Here is an 18,925-nt window from a genome sequence, read left to right on the forward strand (position 1 = left end):
CTTTGTATGGTTGTATTTATTTATGCCCAGGCTCTTCCCCCCCCGCCAAAAAAAAAAAAAAAAAAAAAAAGATTTTCAGGCAGCTTTTTTTCCTCCTTTTGATATTATTAGGAAAACAACTTTGAAAGCAGGCTGGTTTAAAGAACAAGGTTACCTTAATGGAGAGAAGAAATCTGAAAACGCCAAGGCTGATCAGCGTCGTGCTCCACCAGGGGAACCCGGGCAGGACACGGGGGGATGGCGAGGCACCCCTGCAACGATGGGCCCAACAGCTTCACCAGGGGCTTGCCTGGAGGGTCTGGCCCAGACACAAAGGCCCAAGGGAGGCTGAGCCACAGGCCCTGGGGGGCCGGAGCGATGGCATCTCCATTTTCTGACACTTTTCTAAGCATGTCATTTCAACACAGCAGAGTTGCTTTGCCACCTATGGGGATTTTCTACACCATCCATGCAATTCCTGGTTTTCACAGAGCACAAAAGATCAGGGGGAGAAATTTCAGAGGGCCCCGTCTGAACCAGGATCAAAGAGAAAACCCCAACAAAAACAGCCATTCTCCATCCCTGCACATCTAAAAGAACTTGAAAATAGCAGGAAAGCTGCCTCAATTTTGAACACTTAACCAGCCCCTTTCAAGCCCTACCCACTTCTAGTTACAACTGATCCTGCTCAAAGAAGCAGAGTGGTCTGTGGAGCTTGCGGGAGGATAGAGGAGGAGAAAGAAAGGTGCGGCTCCGTGCCAATTCACGCCACCGGCTCCTCTTCCCAGCAGGGGAGGGGGCACTGGGATCCTTCGCTCGTGCTTAAGAGGAACCCAAAGACATCTCTGTCAAATGAGGTTTCCCAGGCCTTCGCCAGGAGATGACAGCTTTCTATGAATTTTCCAACTTCCATCTGTACTCAGAGGGGCGTGGTTCCTTCGCAGAAGCTGTAATTTATCAGAATAATTAAATTCATCAGGCACGAAGGTCTTCTTAACAGAGCAGTTCTTCTAAAAATAAGTCCAGTTGTACTTTGGTGAAGATCTCACAGCTCAGTGGAGTTAAAATAAGACCTAAGTAAAATCTAAATAAGAATAAAAATATCATCGGCCTCGGCAGCTGGGAGGAGATGCTGTTGGGCAGTCTTTTCTGACATCCAGAAAGAAGGTGAGTGGAAGGAGCCGTGGATCATAATTCAAAGGGCTGAGCTGTTGCTGGCATATCACACGTGCAAAGGCCTTGAAATGTGAGGCCTGGCCCTCCCCGGGAGGTTACGAACTCCAAGTGTTTTGGGATTACAAATTGGAGGAATAACAAAATGTCTTGCCTAGGGTAAAAGGCAGCAAAGGCTAAACGGTGCCAGAGAGCAGCTGCTCCTCCTGGCCCGGATATGGAAAAGAGGGAAAGGACTTCCAGTGATCCATGGAGCACAACGTACATGAAAGTGCTTCTTGACCTTTCAAGTGGCAGATGTAGTTTGTTTTTACTGAGAAATGGATGTGGGCCTTGTCATGCGGGATGCCGGCCCGGAGTAATGAGCTCGGTGTATTTACGTCCATTTAACTCACTGTTATCTCCAAGTCAAGGACGAGTTTCTGAACGGTGCTGACGAGACCAGAGGAGTAAGAAGGCCCCGACTGTGGCCAAAACCAGAAGGATCGCTCAGCTTGAACGTCTGATTTATGGGACTTGTTCTGCTGGAGCCAAAGGTTCCAGTCCATTTCTCAAGATGAAATAAGTTCAGAAGCTAAAAGAAATGTGTGAACATTTCAATAAGGTAAAAATCCAAAGCGGGTCAACAGGTGGCGCGGACTCCACATCAAGAGCACACAGCTGAAGCCCTGTCCTGTTGAGGTGGCAGCAATCCTTGGGCATGACAGCCTGCTGATCTAACAAATACTGGCGGCTGGATGCCAAAGGGCTGGGCACGGGGCTGGGCAGGCCCTGCCCTTGCCCTGTGGAGAGTCTGCATGTAGCCAAGGGAAGATGCATCCTGGTCACTTCTACCCAGCAGCCGACCTCGCACCTGGCACAGAAGGCTCGCGAAGGATTCAATGCACAATTAATTAAGTGCAATACATAGCATGGTGTTGAGATTTTTTAAAAAAGCAAAAGCAGGCTGAGTCAGGTGCAGTGACTCACACCTATAATCCCAGCACTTCGGGGGGCTGAGGCGGGTGGATGGCTTGAGCTCCGGAGTTCGAGACCAGCCTGGGCAACAAGGCAAAACCCCATCTCTACACAAAATACAAAAATTAGCCAGGAGTGGTGGCATGAATCTGTAGTCCCAGCTACCCAGGAGGCTGGGAAGAGAGCTTGAAGCCAAGAAGCGGAGGTTGCAGTGAGCCAGGATCATGCCACTGCACTCCAGCCTAGGTGACAGAGCCAGATCCTGTCTCAAAAAATTAAAAAAAAAACAAAACACATATTGCAGAACAATACGGCAAAGGCTGGGTGTGGTGGTGCACATCTGTGGTCTCAGCTACTTGGAGCTGGGGTGGGAGGATCACTCGAGCCCAGGGGTTCAAGTCCGGCCTGGGCAACATGGTGAGACACTTTAAAATAGATACAGCATGATATTTATGTAAAAAATACAACTAGAAAACTCAGCACTATGTATTTCTATGTGTATGTATCAAAATTCACAGAAAAAGGAATGAAAGGACACGCTCCAGAATGACAAGAGCAGCATTACTGCTACAAGGGCCCAGTGGCTGAAAGTAAGGAGGAGACAGAGGGAGCCTTTGCCACCAGACTGTGTTCTTGTGCTCCTTTTGAAATAAAAATAAAGCTACAAGAATGGAAAATAAACAGATGCCCTGGCAGGGTTATGTACAGGGTGCAGTGGGGGCCCTAAAGGAAGTGGCAGCCAATTCTACAAGGAAGGACGCAAACTGGGTTCAACCAAAGAAATGGCTCTGAGACCCAGAAGGAGCCTCGGGTCTTTCCCGGCAGCACTGGCAGCCTCAGGGGACACAGTGAGCTACTATGAGGGAGGGAGGAAGCTGGGGAGGGAAAGCCCTGCACGGTCTCACCCCTACAGATAACTACGGAATAATAACCGGACTCTGAGACTACGGGTGATAGCAAAGGCCCTGGCATGAGTGTCTGTGCCAAGAACACAGAGGAAAGAATCAAGATGCCAGACCTAGGGGCACCCTTGGCAGACTCATGCCCTATTCTTGGGATGGCCAGCGGGGCTCTCTCACCAGGAGGGCCACCTTGGCCCCTGCAGGCCCTGCCCTAAACTCTTCCCACCCCAGCCCAGCCTCTCCCCTTCTAGAGGTGACTCTTCTGGACACCATTGCTTTTCTTCCCCAGCATCCATTGATCCTTTCAGGCAAACAAGACTCAGCCTCCCTCAGAGAGAGCTGCCCCTCCTGCCACCATGCTCGGGCCTTGTAGTTCAGCTCTGGGGTGGAGCAGGCATCCCAGGACAAAGCCGTCTGGCACACTGGCCTCCCAGGAACACAGTCAGGGATGGGCATGGCCCAGTTAGAGCTAATGAGCTGCACTGATTCTTTACCAGGAACAGAGAATGAGACAGGCACTCTTTCCCACTGGCCTTGACCCAGAAAGGATGCGGGTTCAAGCCATCCCATCATCTTACCACCATACAGAGCCTGGAGATGAAGGCACCAGATTGAAAGAGCTCAGGGAAGGAGAGAACAGAATCTAGGATCTAGCAACACCTTCTATGTGCTGGATCAAGCCTTACCTGAGGCCATCCAACCCCATGGACCATTCTATCAAATGCAACAGTGAATTCTGTTTTGCTTTCAAGCCATTTTGAGTTGGGCTTTCTGTCCTTTGCAAACTGAGAGAGTCCCGTCTGATGCAGAAATCCTTCCAATACACAAAGCTGGCATGGGTCACACTCAGTTGCGGTATACCCCACAGCTCCCACCGGCTTGAGGGTAAAACGCAAACCCTTCATACTGGTGCCCAATGACTCTTAATGAGTGGACCTCTCCTCTCATCAATCCAGTTGCAGCTCCCATGCTTCCACCCTCATCGTCTGATGAGGCTATTCCAGGCTACTTCTGTAGGTCATATCTCTGCCCCTCTGCCTCGACTGTCCTCATAACCTGAAATACCCTTCACTTTAGATCAGTTGGCTCCATCCATTTCCCAGCTGTCTGGAAAGCACTCTCTGCACATCCCCTATCCCTGGGTGCAGTTCGAACCCCTCCCCTGGTTTCCCACAGCTCCCCATGCACATGACAAGGACAAACCCTATTCCCCCATCATGTGATTGTCGGTGTGCTCACCTCCCTGCACACCCCCGACCTTGCAAGGAGTGCACAGGGGCCAGGTCCCATTCATGACCATGGCCTCGCATCCTGCATAAAACCTGGCACATGGATAACGGCTCTGTCAATATCTGTGGAATGAATGAATGAATGAATGAACACAAATGCTAAGCTTATGTAGGCCAAATGGAGCTACATAGATAATTGCTGCAAGAGAAAGTCAGGGAACTGAAACAGACGGCTCTCGCACAGCATCCCACCTCCAGCCACTTAATTGGGTGGAAAAAGAGGGTTTCCATTAAGGTTTCCATTAACCTGGCAGTCATGGGTCACCAGGAACCCAACTGCCCTGATGTGACCACGCAGAGGCTGATGGGCTCAGAAGGAAGGAGTGCGCCCGCAATTAGGGACTTGCTGGTACAAGCGGCCCCGGAGCTGACATCCCCCCAACCTCACCTCCTGGGGTGTGCATTTCGACCAGCCACCTGCTGCAGGAATCCAAAATACAGACCACCGAGATGGAAGGAGCCCATCTGGCTCAGGGAAACTAGGTCTTCTGAATACCAAAAGTTGCTTACGTAGAAATGTAAAAAAAGCTCCGAAGCCCATGTTAAACAGATGATTCCCTTGGCCCAGAAACACAGTCGTCCCTTCCCCTTTGTCCCTGGGGTGATCAGGAAACTGTCAGAACCACAGAAAAATACGCGGTCTGTGGGAAGGAGAACAGGAAGGAAGATTTCTAGGTGCATGATAAAATGTCAGCTTTACCATCTAACCCACCCGGGCAAGAAACCGGGGCACGGAGGGGCCGGTGGGCTTCTCGTCTATAAAGGAGGGCGCAGGCTTTAGAGACAAGTGACGATCTGATTGGTTTCTCAGACTGAAAGCCACGTGGGTCAGCTTCTTCAGTTTCCCCCTCCAGTTGTATCAGGTGGAATCCTCAGAGGCCGCCACAGGGGTTAGACCTATGAGAGCCGGGGCATCTGCACCAGCTTCTGCTGGGTCTCAGGGCTCCTGACCTTTGCCCTTTCCCAGCCCACCCCACAGTGTCTCGAGACTTCACTCCCAGAACACAGCCTCGTCAAGTCACTCCTCTGCTCACAGACCACTCCAGTCTTCCCCTGACTCCAAAAATAAAAGTGCAACCCCTCCCCCACACATCACATGTTGTCTGCCCCCTGGCCTGGCTGACCTTTCTAGCACCTTCTTCTGCTCCTTCCAACTTAACCCTGCCTCCTGCCTTCCCCAGAACAGCTAGGGGCCACCATGCCTTTGCTCACACTGTGACCTCCTCCCTAGCAGCACATTCTGCAACCTCTGCAAGAGGAACCAACACTTGGTACCTTCAGGGTCCGCCACAAACATCCCCTCTACCATGCCCCTTCCAGAAGCCACCTGCCCCTCCTCCAAACCCCCCAGCCCAGGGTCAGCACTGGTCCAGATAGAAGATCAGAGGGAACAGAGGCTTTGGAGGTTCCCAGCAGAAAGGCCACGTGACCTTGGCCACGCACTTCAACTCCTGAAATCCTTTACAGTCTTTTCAGCAGAGGGTCAGTGACCGCCCCGATCATAAGGCTGTCGTGACAATGAACTTAATAAGGTGGTGAGTGCTGAGAAGTCGTTAACTGGTAAACATCAGGCCTCTCTTCTCTCTCTGTCCCCATCCTCAGCACCTGTGCTGGATTCCAGTGTGGCGTGATTTAGGGTCATCCACTCAACAAGGGCTGGCCTGAGTGGAACCGAGGCCAAAGTGAGTCCCAAGTTATCTGCCAGTGTGTTTATCTGCCAATGTGGAGCCCTGGGCAGCCTTGTTAAGCCTCGGCTGGGCCATGTTGGGGGCCACATGCCCCCAGGTCAGCAACTGTCTGAGAATCTAGAGATGAAACCCACCTCACCATAACCCGGGCAGGATGTGATCTCGATGAACCTGAACTGACAGCTCAGGCATCACCACAAACGGTTGCCTACGGTCCCTGGGCATTTAAAGCCGACACTAATTAGGCTGAATGATTATGTAACAGAATCCAACTCCACACAAACATCAGATGGCTGCGGGACGGTGTGGGTGGCACAGCCTGACCCCCTGGCGCCGATTCCAAACAGTGCAAAGGGCTCCCAAAGTCCACGGGCACGAGCCAGGGTCAGAACCGGGAAAACCACACCAACGACGGGCCACCCAGGGGGTGGAAGCCGTGGAGCCTGCAGGGGACTCAGAAGCGACCCTCTAGGGACTCGAGTGACACTGGAATGCAGCCGTGTGGCAGAGGGCAGGACGCAGAGCAGGCCTAGCTCAGGCCATCGGGCTGCTCCCTGGGGACCTCGGCGGCAGGCTCGGGGCACCATCCCTTAGACCTGAAGTCACTTCTCCCCAGGTGGCTTCTCAGAATGGCTTAGCACAGCGGCCGCTGGCTCGAGGGCTGTGTGAGGGGGTCAGAACCCCCACCCTCTGTCTTCCTCAGCCCGGTGATTTAAGGGGCTCACAGGAAGTAGCCAGGGATGTGTTAATTGCTTGATCATTTTGGAAACAGCTGTGTCCCATAAGCCTCCTCCCTCCTTGAGTCTCTGTGTCTCCTCTTTATCACAAAGAACACCTGAAAAGGTGACTTCTCGATCCTGCCACCGTCCCTGAAATACAAAAAGTTGCTTAAGTATAAACACAAAAAAAGCTCCGAAGCCCATGTTAAACAGATGATTCCCTTGGCCCAGAAACATGGTCTTTTCTTCGCCTTTGTCCCTGGGGTGATCAGAAAAATGTTAGAACCACAGAAAAATGAATCCTCTGTGGGAAGGAGAATAGGAAGAAAGACTTCCAGGTGCACAGCAAAATGTCAGGTTGACCATCTAACCCACCTGGGCGAGAAACCGGGGCATGGAGGGGCCGGTTTCTTTGTAGAGCTTCTCATCTACAAAGGAGGATACATGCTTTAGAGACAAGTGACGATCTGACCGGTTTCTCAGACTGAAAGCCACGTGAGTCAGCTTTTTGTTGTTGTTGTTGTTGTTGTTGTTGTTGTTGTTGATGAGACAGAGTCTGGCTCTGTCGCCCAGGCTGGAGTGCAGTGGCTCCACCTTGGCTCACTGCAACCTCCACCCACCTCCCAGATTCAAGTGATTCTCCTGCCTCAGCCTCCTGAGTAGCTGGGATTACAAGCATACACAGTCACACCCGGCTAATTTTTGTATTTTTAGTAGAGACGAGGTTTCACCATGTTGGCCAGGCTGATCTTGAACTCCTGATTTCAAGTGATCCACCTGCCTTGGCCTCCCAAAGTGCTGGGATTACAGGCACCAGCCACCGCACCCAGCCAGCTTAATTCCTCCCTTCAATTGCCACCCTTCAGTAGCACTGGAACCTACCACCCAACGCCCCCACCTTACGGTGAACAAATAGTAGGACACACATCCCCAAAGCCAGCCTCCCCCGCCCCCCAAAAGAGCTATCCCGTTTGCCCACCGTTTTCTCGGCCCCTCACCCTCAGCTCCAGTGCCCAGCAGCCACCACCTCCTGACCATTCTCAACCTAATCCCTTAGCAAGTCCTCTGCCTCTGTGATTTTCAGAGGCTGGGTCTGTCACATTCCTGCCAACCCATCACGCTGGCTTTCAGGGGGTACTTCCAAATGATTTCAGTCACTGGTCATGAAATCTGTCACTAGTTAATAATAAGGAGAAAAGAGCCTCGAGGCAGCAGAAGGTGGGGGCGGGGTGTGAAGCCCAAAAGAAACAATTCTCAGAAGACGATGCCAACCCTTCCCCTGGCGTGTGCCACCGTCACCACCCCTCCGAGCCCAGCCATTTGCCAGCAAGCTGCACAGCGAGCCCCACCGAGCAGGGGACAATGGAACCCGCTGCTCGCTTCCAGCAGCAGACGAGCCCCATGAGACTGCCAGGCTCTTAGAGAAATGCACTTCATAAAGGGAAGCAGAAACAGCCATGCAGAAGCTAAGTCTGGGGAAGCACATTCACTGGTTCCCGAGTTGTGAAACTCGTATTAATTAATCTGATTGGTAATGTCCCAATGTATCCAGGGAAGTCCAAAGCATTGTCTGCTGAGAAAATAAGAAGATTAAATCATTAAGTCATTAGAAAAAAAAAAAAAAAAAGGCTCTACTGTGCACCTGCCGTAGAAACGGGGACGTGGGAAAGGCCAGAAGGACGGTGCCCTCTAGCGGCTGTCTCCCCTGCAGAAGAGACACAGACCTGGCCATGAAAGCTTCCCCCAACAGGAGGACCCGGCCTGCTTCGGAGACAGGCCCCTTTCAAAAGCAGGTGGCTTTGGGGAGTGCTGGAAGCCATCACCCTCTGGCTCTGGCAGCTCAGTTCCTCCCGAGATACTCAAAGAGCCACAGTGGCACTGCCTTGGGCCCCAGTGGACACACACAGCTCTACCCATCAGGAACAGATGCAATGCCCACAGCAGCAAAGGAGAAAGGTCTCCACAGCCCATAGGGGTCCCCACACCCCTGCTGGAGACTGAGCCTTTGGAGGAACAGCCGCAAATGAGGGACGGAGGGCTGAAGGCAGGTGGAGAGTCCCTCCGTGACCCCACAAAGCAGGTCAGGTTCCCCACTCCCCACACCCATTCCCATTCCTCTCCTTTCAAGACACTATCGGTCTAAGGCACATCTGTGCATCTGTGCTACAGGATTTGCATCTACAGCACTCTGAAAGGACAGATGCATGGCCTACTCTGTCTCCCCCGCTCCCAACATGACGCCTGGACTGAGGCAGGTGCTCTGTGAACACTCAGTGAATTCATGAACGAATGAATCAGGGTTTCGGGACTCTACCATTCTCTCTACTGCAGTGTCTCTTATAAAAACTCAAAGGACGTACTTTCTACTCCATCTGTCACCACCTCTATGGAAGGCTGGATCGTGGTCCCTGCAAAGATGTCCATATCCAGTCCCAGGAACCTGTGACTTGACGTGGGGGGAGGGGGCCTTTGCAGATGTGATCAGTTAAGAACCTTAGGGCAGGAGATTAGCCTGGATTATGCAGGGGGCCCAATGTGATTGACAGGGTCATTACAAGAGGAAGCAGGAGGGCCAGAGCTAGAGGAGGCATGATAAGGGAGGCAGAGAAAGATCAGGCGATGTTATGCCAATGGCTTTGAAGACAGAGGAAGAGGCCACGCACTAAGGAACACAGGTGCCTCCTCAAGTTGGAAAGGCAAGCAACGGAGTTCTCCCCTGGAGCCTCCGGAAGGAACCGGCCCTGCCGCCACCTTGATGTTAGGACTCCTGACCTCCAGAGCTGTAAAATAATGGATTTGTGTTGGTTTAAGCCACTGGATTTGTGGTATTTGGTCACAGCAGCCCTAAATAAACTAACAGCCTCAAGAGAGCCCCAGCAACTCCACGTCATTTCAAAAGGCCTGGAACATTCTCTGCACCAGTTGTACCGAGCCCTGCTCCACACCGGGTGCTCCATGGCACAAGGGTTACTGAAACTGACATGGCTTTGTTCACACAAGCAGAACGAATATTAAACAAGCACAGAGGATGCATCTAACCAACACTGTGGATAAAATCACAACTGGCCCCAAGGCTGCTACAGGCCACTCTCCTGTGACACCAAGGTCTGAGGAGGTTGGTTCCTTATTAGCAAATCTGGAACAATGTTTGTTTGTTTGTTTGTTTTGAGAAGGACTCTCGCTCTGTCCCCCAGGCTGGAGTGCAGTGGCACAATCTCAGCTCACTTCAACCGCCACATCCTGGTTTCAAGTGATCCTCCTGCCTCAGCCTCCCAAGTAGCTGGGATTACAGGTGCCCACCACCACACCTGGCTAATTTTTGTATCTTTAGTAAAGACAGAGTTACACCATGTTGACCAGGCTGGTCTCGAACTCATGACCTCAAGTGATCCACCCACCTCGGCCTCCCAAAGTGCAATGTATTGTTTTCAATGTGCAAAAACAATTGGACAACCTTACAGTCAGCAAGACCTGAAGTCAGTTCTCCACCGGTGGCTTCTCAGAATGGCTTAGCACAGCAGCCACTGGCTAAAGGGCTGAGTGTGGCGTCAGATCCCCTCACCCTCTGTCCTCCTCAGCCTGAGGATTTCATGGGTTCACAGGAAGTAGCTAGGGATGTGCTAACTGCTTGACCTTTTTGGACACAGCTACGTCCCACAAGCCTCACTGCTCCTTGAGCCTTTGCCTCTTCTTTGTCCCCAAGAACATGTGACACAGATGGTTTCTCGATCCTGCTACTGTCCCTCCAAGTACTGGCCTACCAGGTTCTCAGGCAGGAGCCTGGGTATTTTCAAATACAAGCATGGTGCACTAGCTCTTCTGCATGGACGTCATTCAAGCCACTAAAAACAGTAAGTATCAGCCCAGAGGTCAGCACCATCAGCCTCCTGGACCAAGCACACCCACCTGTGGTGGACCAAGCACCAGGAGCACACCAGCAGGCTGGCAAAGAAGAGGACACACGTCGCAGGAATAGTGAGCGCTCGGTGAATTCATGAACGACTGAATCAGGGTTTGAGGACTCTACCATTCTCTCTACTGCAGTGTCTCTTGTAAAAACTCACAGGGGCCGGGCACAGTGGCTCACGCCTGTTATGCCAGCACTTTGGGATGCGTGCCATCGCCCTTCAAAATGCCCTTCAAAACGCACCACACACACAGCTGCGCGTGGCCTTGAAGAGCTGTGCATTTGTGGAAAAACTTCCTGCTGTGTGGGGGCTGGGCTCTGTACCTCACCAGAACCCCTGGACTGCAGCCTCCAGAGGGAAGAGCCTGTTTCTAGGCCAGAAAGAGGAGAGGAGAACGGGCTTGTGGCAGGGGAGGACTGGGGCCACTGGGGGGACCAGGCTTACAAGACAGAGGACTGGAAAGAGGACACAGGACTGTTGGTGGCTGCCTTTTTACCATTCCTGGAGGTGACGGTCTCTACAAGGACAGGCATCCGCCAACCCAGCTGCCGCGGAGTCCCGGACTCAGCTGTCATGGGGCCCCCAACCCAGCTGCTATGGAGCCACTCTTTCCAAGAGGGCCACCTCATGCAGAAACTCACAACAGGCCCAGCACTGACGGGCTGAGCACTCTGGCCTCTGCAGACCAGCCCCGGGTTGAGGCAGGCGTCCTCCTTCCGGACACTCCCAAGTCCTGACCCCACCCGCCCCCTTCAGCATCCTCTCCTGCTTTGCGCTCCAGGTCCCCTGCCCCATGGCCATCAGTGTAGACAATGCACAGGCCTAGGCCGGGTGCAGTCAGAGTGCTCCAACCTCAGGGCAGGGACCTGGGCTCTGATCCCAGCTCGACTGCTCCATCCCAACTCCACAGCGCCTGGACCGTGCGTCTGCAGCAAAGAGCAGCGGATCCTCTGGGAGGCGAACAGGCAACAAACAGATCCATCCAGACAATGGAGAAAGAGCCACTCAGAAGTAAGAAGAAATGTGCTGTAAACTGTGAAAAGGTGTGGAGGAAACTTAAATGCATCTCACTGAGTGAAAAACTAGTCTGAAAAGGCTACAGACAGTGTGATCCCAACTACACGACCCTGCGGGGCCAGCAAAACTACGGAGACAGTGAAAGGAGCGGAGGCTGCCAGGAGTGACAGGGAGACCGGGACGAGCAGGTGGGACACAGGGATCTCAGGGCAGTAACACTGCCCTGGATGATGCTACCATGGGGGTTCCTGCCCTTACACAATGTCCAACGTGAAGAGGGGTCCCTCATGGAAACTGGGGACTCTGGGTGGTCCTGATGTGGCCATGTGGGTCCATCAGGTGCCACAGATGCACCCTCTTGTGCAGACGTTGATAGACGGGGAGGGTGTGCGTGGTGGGGCTACGCAGTCATGGGAAATCTCTTCACCTTCCACTCAATTCTGCTGTGAATTTAAAAGTGCTCTAAAAATAGTCTAGTTAAAAGATTGTTTAAAAGAGCAGCAGGGGTGTCCCTTCAGGGTCATGGTGCATCCATACGTGAACATGTGTGCTTATGAGTGAGTGTAGGCAGGCATGCATGCGTGTGTGTTTCTGTGTGTTCCAGGCAGGCATCCATGTCCCCAGGGCCCAGAGCCTTCCCTTCCTTCACCCCCTGCTTCCGGGGAGCCTCTCAGCTCAGCAGATCTCAACTGGGGACGATTCCTCCACCCCCACACTGGGAGGATATGTAGCGGCGTCTAGAGACACTTTGGGTCGTCACAACTGACATCTCGTGTGTAGAGGCCAGGGATGCCCCTAGACACCCTGCAATGCCCAGGGGAGCTCCACAGCCAAGAATCATCAGTGCTGAGGTTGGGAAGCCCTGTCCCCACCGACTCAGGAGTCTCAGGAGCTCCCGGAGTCCACCAGGCTCCTCCATCCTCTGCTTCCTCACCTAGTGCAGACATGAGATGGGGTGGAGGGAAAGGCCCAAAGGCAGGGGACGACTCCATTGTCCTGGCTGTTGCATTGCATGCCGGCACACCACACGGCCAGGCTCTAACTTCCCCCCACACCCACACTGGCCTGGCCTGGGACTGCCGTGGGCAGCTGGGAGGCTGGGGGAAGGCAGTGAGCACTGCCTAATGTTCCCCGCCCCATTCCCCTCCTCTCCTCAGGGATGGTGGGGATCCTCTTCGGCTAATTCTGCCCCACAGCCCAGGGTCAGCCTGCCCTGGTCCTCACTCCCAGGGCTGTGAAAAGCTCAGCAGCTTGCCCGAGGCCCTGGCCTCCTCCCTAGGGTTGCCATGGAAACAGGGCACCCTCCTTCCCCAAGGAAGCATCCGAGGGTGGCAGGCAGGGAAGCCACTGGGCTCTGGCCGGGTGCGATCTCCAGATACCAGTGACAGCGGGGCCATGCAGGGATGGCCAGACCAGTCAAGCATGTAGCCAGCATCCTGTGTGGCCTGGACAGCTGCTGCCAGGAGGCGTCACTAGCCAGAGCCCAGGGGACATAGTGCTAAGGCAAGGGTCTCCTGTCAGCGTTGCTCACCCAGCCCATCGTGCAGGCAACAGAACCGAGCAGGGGCTCAGAAATGCCAGGGCTCACTGGCATGGCAGGCTTCTGCCCATGCCCCCATCTCTCTGCTGGGAGTCTCGGTCAGCCTCAGAGGACTACTCCTCTGGCTTCCAGAGACCCCTTCCAGGACCCCCACTCACACACCCCTGGCTCCTGCCCTGGACTCGGCTACTCTATCTTATGTTTTCATAAACTGTCTTCAACCTGAACAGAGGCTCCCGAGTAAGAGTCCTCGTCTCCATCCTCAGAGCCTGGCCGGCAGCCCGCCCCACAGCGGGTCCTCCATAGGTGTCCACCGAATGGCTGCACAAAATACACACCATAATCACACCTCCTCCAGCACTGCAGACTAAAGGAGGGAGTGTAAAAATGCCAACCATGATCGCTCATCCGTTTTGAGGATCTCCTGTGTGCAGGCCAGCCGCCGAGTCCGCCGGAGACTCAGTTGGGAAAAGCAGGTGGCCCCAGAGCTGGTCCCAGAACTGCTGCTTGGTCTACCTGCTTCTCCCTTTCTGAGGGAAATGCTTCTGGGGTCTCCTCTGCTTTCTCCAAGCAATGAATGCTTCTGCTCAAGTACACCCCAAAATTCAAAGGGGGCAAGCAGGCCCTTCCTCCTCAGCTACACAGAAATTTCTGCATCTGAAGAAAATCAGGACAGTTGCATCTTTCATCTCTCGGTTCCCTTTATTTGCCATTGGTATTTGAGAGCTTTAAGAGCCAGGAGCTACAAAAGCAGGTAGGGACGTATTCACTCACTTCTTTTTTTTTTGAGACTGACTCTCACTCTGTCGCCCAGGCTGGAGTGCAATGGTGTGATCTCCGCTCACTGCAACCTCCGCCTCCTGGGTTCAAGTGATTCTCCTGCCTCAGCCTCCCAAGGAGCTGGGATTACAGGCATGTGCCGCCACGCCCAGCTAATTTTTGTATTTTTAATAGAGACGGGTTTCGCCATGTTGGCCAGGCTGGCTGGTCTCGAACTCCTGATCTCAGGTGATCCGCCCACCTCAGCCTCCCAAAGTGCTAGCGTTATAGGTGTGAGCCATTGTGCCCAGCCCACTTCTAACTTTAAATTTCCTCCACTTAAAGAAGTCTGGCTTTTTATACAATTACTCTAGTATAATTCGATAAGGTTGGGCCTAGTTTGCATCTGTTCATTCACTTATTCAACAACTGCTTAGTGACATCCACTGTGGTCAGGCCTGGCACGGGGCAACGGGTGGGCCACAGGGGGACTCAGACATAGGCCCTGCTCTGAGGGCTCCAGCACCCAGGAGACAAATAAGGGAGGTATGTGAGAAGGCTGGGGGCTCAGGAGGGAGTGTGGTAGTCCAGGGAGGCTTCCTGGAGGAGGTAGTCTTGGAGCTGAGTCTTGAAGGAGTTTGCCCTGCAGGGTGAAGAGAGAGAGGTCCTGTCCTTTATCCCTACACCCCAAGTAGGCAGGGGACTTATTCATGACAGAAGCTTGTCCCGTTGCTCTGGGCTATCCTGTAGCAGGAAGATGTGTAATAAGGCACAAAAATAAATGGTGACTCTGGGCTGGGTGCAGTGGCTCATGCCTGTAATCCCAGCACTTTGGGAGGCTGAGGAGGGTGAATCACTTGAGGTCAGGAGTTCGAGACTAGCCTGGCCAACATGGTGAAACCTCCATCTCTATTAAAAATACAAAAATTAGCCAGGCATGGTGGTGTGCACTTGTAATCCCAGCTACTCATGAGGCTGAGGCAGGAGAATCACTTGAACTCAGGAGGTGGAGGTTGTGGTGAGCCGCGATCATGCCACTACACTCCAGCCTGGGCGACAGGGCAAGACTCTATCTGAAAAAAATCAAACAAACAAAAAAGAGTGACTCTGAAGTCCTGAGGGCAAACTGTGGGCTCTTCCTTCTCCAGTCCCCTTCCCTTGTCCTATCTGATGCCCAACTTGAAATTCACCAACCCAAAAGGGTGGTGAGAGAGGACCTGGGAGGTGGGGACAGAGACTCAGGGACTGAGCTCCACAGGGCACGGAAGCTATCTTTCGGGGGCCTCATGATGAGCTCACTCAGCCTCCCAACAGCCCAGAAAGGGGGACAGGGGAAGGAAAGTTCTACAGATCAGGGAACTGTAGCTCAGGCAGCAAGGACTTGCCAAGGAAAAGCAGCTCCACATGACATTCACATTGCAACTGACTCCATTCAATTACAAAGTCCTTTCCACCAAACAACAGACATGGGGCAGTCACAGACATTTGAGAAACCTTCAAACGTTCTCATGGTCTTAGATGCTGTTGATAGAGAGCGAGCGAGGGAGGGAGGGGGGGAAGGAGGGCGTTAGAATCCAAGCCAGCGACTGGCAGAGACACAGAAGAGGCTGCCCAGCTGCATCTCCCTTCCTGGGTCCTGGCTTTGGGCTGGGCGTGGACGCCTGCAGGGCTCCTCAGCAATCAGGGATATGGATTACCCCGATTATCGCCATTTTACTGACAAGGAAAATAGAGCTTGGGAAAGTCAAGGTCCCACAACTAGTAAAACATGGAGCTAGGATGTGATTCCTCCCTGTCTTAGTTAAGAATTCAATATAAACATCCATCACTAATGAGCCCAGTCATGACTTCCAGGTCCTCAACTGCAACAGAGGACACAAAGTTTGGAGGGAGGTGACAAACTCAATGGGTGAGGACAAGGATTCCAGTTAGGGCCTCCAGGAGCATAGGTGGTGGTTGGGAGGTTATCAATAGGCCACGGGGAGCGGGGTGGAGGATGGGCGGCCCACAATGGAGGCGGTGATCCCAATGAGGTCCTCAAGCATTCAGAGCCTGGGGACCCCTTTTCTAGAAGAAAACTTAGCAGACCTCCTCCTCTCATGGGTGGCTGTACTTTCAGACAGAGAAAACACATTCAGCATAGCTCTTCTAGCTTTTTAATTCGTTTGCATTTTAGGAAGCCCAATGGAACCTAAGCAAAGGAACCTGAAGAAGCAGAGGATATATGAGCAGGACACCTATTTGGTCTCCATCAGTATCTCCCGAAGTGAGTCCCGCAGTGTAGACGTTCACAGGTCTCACATGAATCAAGCAAAGGTCAAGGAGGTGGAGTTGTGAGGTGAAGGGAAGCTAAGCAGGTGTCTTTTCCCGCCGGACTTCTCAGAGCCTTGACTATGCTAATGTACTGTGAGATTCTCCAAGGGGAGGGGACAGAGCGCTCAGTATCTGCTCCCCCACACCCCATGCTGGCCCCAGGATGCTCTCTGGTAAATGTTGCTGGAGTGATCCTGGGCTCCAAGACCCCTTTCACAGTGACTCCCGCTCCACGAGGCCAAGGTTTCGGGGCGGGGGGTTCCTGGTCTGGGGTCTAGGGCAGGGGGCCTGTGACTAGCCACTGACTTCGAATAAGCCTGGCAAGGCTCTAGCCTCAAGGGTTAAAATCTGACATACCCGAGTGAAGAGAATCTGGCACCTTGGTTAGAAACAGCAAGGTGAGCAAAGTCCCGCACAGGCCCCAGGAGGCGCGGGCAGGGTCTGCGCTCCTCCAGCCGCCAAGCCCCATCAACCCCTTCCCGCCGGGCACCGTGCAGGAAGAGGCACTCTGTGCGCAATCGCCTTTTTGCCTTTTATTGCAAGGTCTATTGTCCCTGAAGAGCCTCAGATAATGTGAGCTAAGAGATGCCCAGCATTCGATTTCCTTATGCCCCTCCTTCCACCTCTGGTTTCTCCTCTAGAAATATCCCCGCACATCTACAGAAAGCCTATGAAAAAGATGCAGAAGATCAAAGGCGAAAGTCAGCATGGGAGCTCCTCCAGGAAACAGCTCCTATCGTGTTCATCTGCATCCCGGGCACAGCATCCCTCTCCTTAAGGATACGCAGGCAGAGCTCAGAAAAAAATGTGCATTATTTATTCCACCAGAGGGGGAAGCAGCATTTATCGGGAGTTTGCTTGGTATCAGAAACACAGGAGAATGTGAATAACCATCATCTTACTGGGTCCCCCAGCAGGGCCCAGGGAGGCAGCCTTCAAGCAGAGGTTGAGAGCACTGACTAGGCAGCCAGGCTGTTGGTTACACTCCTGACTCCCGTTCCGATCTGCTGTGTGACCTTGGGCAGGTTACTTAACCTCTCTGGGCTTCAGATTACTCAACTGTAAAAGAAAAGGTTTTAGGAGGATAGCACCGAGCAAAGCACGTTAAGGAGCCGGGATAGTCCCTAGGACACAGAAAGCGCAGGACACATCAGCTCTACTGTTGTTCCCATTTTACAGGAGGAAAAATCGAACATGGGGCAGCTGGGCCGACCGTCACGATGGGCGCTAATAACAGCAGGGCTGGGCTCACTCCCAGGCATGCCCAGTGCAAAGCACCTTCTACTGACTCTGCCTCCCAAAGACAAGACAATATCCAGGGGTGACCGGGAGAAAGCCAGACACTGGCCATGATCAGCCACTGAGAGCGGAAACACAGAACCGAAGACACCTAAGAGAAACCCATGGTCAGGTGCGGTGGCTCACGCCTGTAATCCCAGCATTTTGGGGGGCCGAGGTGGTTGGATTACCTGAGGTCAGAAGTTCAAGACCAGCCTGGCCAATATGACGAAACCCCATCTCTCCTAAAAATACAAAAATTAGCCAGGCGTGGTGGCGGGCACCTGTAATCCCAGCTACCTGGGAGGCTGAGGCAGGAGGATCGCTTGAACCTGGGAGGCGGAGGTTGCAGTGAGCTGAGATTGCGCCATTGCACTCCAGCCTGGGTGACAAGAGCGAGACTCCATCTCAGAAAAAAAGAGAGAGAGAGAGAGAGAGACCCACAGTATCAGGTATCCCTACAAAAAAGAAAATCTTAATTGCAACATGTCCCTGAGAATGTTCCAAATCCCATTCTTCTGGGCCCAAAGATCTACTCGCCCCAGCAGAGTGCTGGAAACTTCACTCCATAAGTCAGACCCTCATCCCTCTGGGGCCGCAGTGAGACAACCTGGACCCCGTTCCCCATCGTCCTAACACCAGCGTCCCCATCACCTTCCCGGGAAAAGTCAAGCGGCCACCCAGGGTCCGTTCTTGCAAAACAAAATTCTGCCATAAAGCAGAAAAGAAAAGAAGGGCTGGCCTGGGTTTAGCTCCCGCTGAAAACGGTAAGAAAGCAAACAGAACTTACTGGCGAGGAGGGTGCAGCTGGCAGCGGCTCTGCAGACCAGCACGGCCGCGGGCGTCGGAGGGCAGGCAGGGCACACACCTCGTTCATATAGGGATGTGGCAGGGGCACCACTATGACTTGCACTTCAAGGGAAAGCCTCTTCAGGGAGCCTTTGAGGAAGGTCACAGCGGGTCAGGCTGTGGGAGGACTGGGCTGTTTCCAGCGATAGCTCCTTGCTGACCACAGACCACTATTTCTGTCTTGACTCCCAACGGCCTCATGGGCCAGAGGGACCGCTCCCCAGGAAAACCCCCACACACAAAGAAGGAAGGAAGGGCACGCCCAGGCCCCTGGGGTGACTGAAGACGCATGTGGCTCAGAGGAAAACTGAACGACAGACCTTGGCCTCCCATCGCCTTTGCTCTCTGGGCCCTGAGACAGGAGGGGTGATTGGAGGTCTGCAAGCTAGCACGGAGCTGGGTCTCCTCTGCCTGACCCCCAGCAAGAGGTGGCACCACCGTGGGCACGTGCCACCCCGGCTGCATCTCCCGTGTGCTGACTACGCCGGGAGGACCACAGGCTAACACACGGAACACTTGTCACCCCGTTTCCACGACAACAGAAATCAAATATC

General features: G+C 53.3%; 1 protein-coding gene across 4 annotated transcripts in view; it reads right to left on the reverse strand.

Moving 5' to 3' along the window:
* Positions 1-18,925, reverse strand: part of PARVB (parvin beta) — a 136,211-nt gene that overhangs the window by 72,517 nt on the left and 44,769 nt on the right. Inside the window, exon 1 of one of the 4 annotated variants that reach the window (XM_077949370.1) lies at positions 7,083-7,130. The exons of the other annotated variants lie outside the window; for them this stretch is intronic. The gene's annotated coding sequence lies outside the window, so the exon portion shown is untranslated. Of the gene's footprint in view, positions 1-7,082; positions 7,131-18,925 lie in introns of those variants that run through there. 4 annotated transcript variants of the gene reach the window in all.

This window comes from Macaca mulatta, chromosome 10 (genome assembly GCF_049350105.2).
Source record: "Macaca mulatta isolate MMU2019108-1 chromosome 10, T2T-MMU8v2.0, whole genome shotgun sequence".
NCBI classification, from domain to species: Eukaryota; Metazoa; Chordata; class Mammalia; order Primates; family Cercopithecidae; genus Macaca; species Macaca mulatta.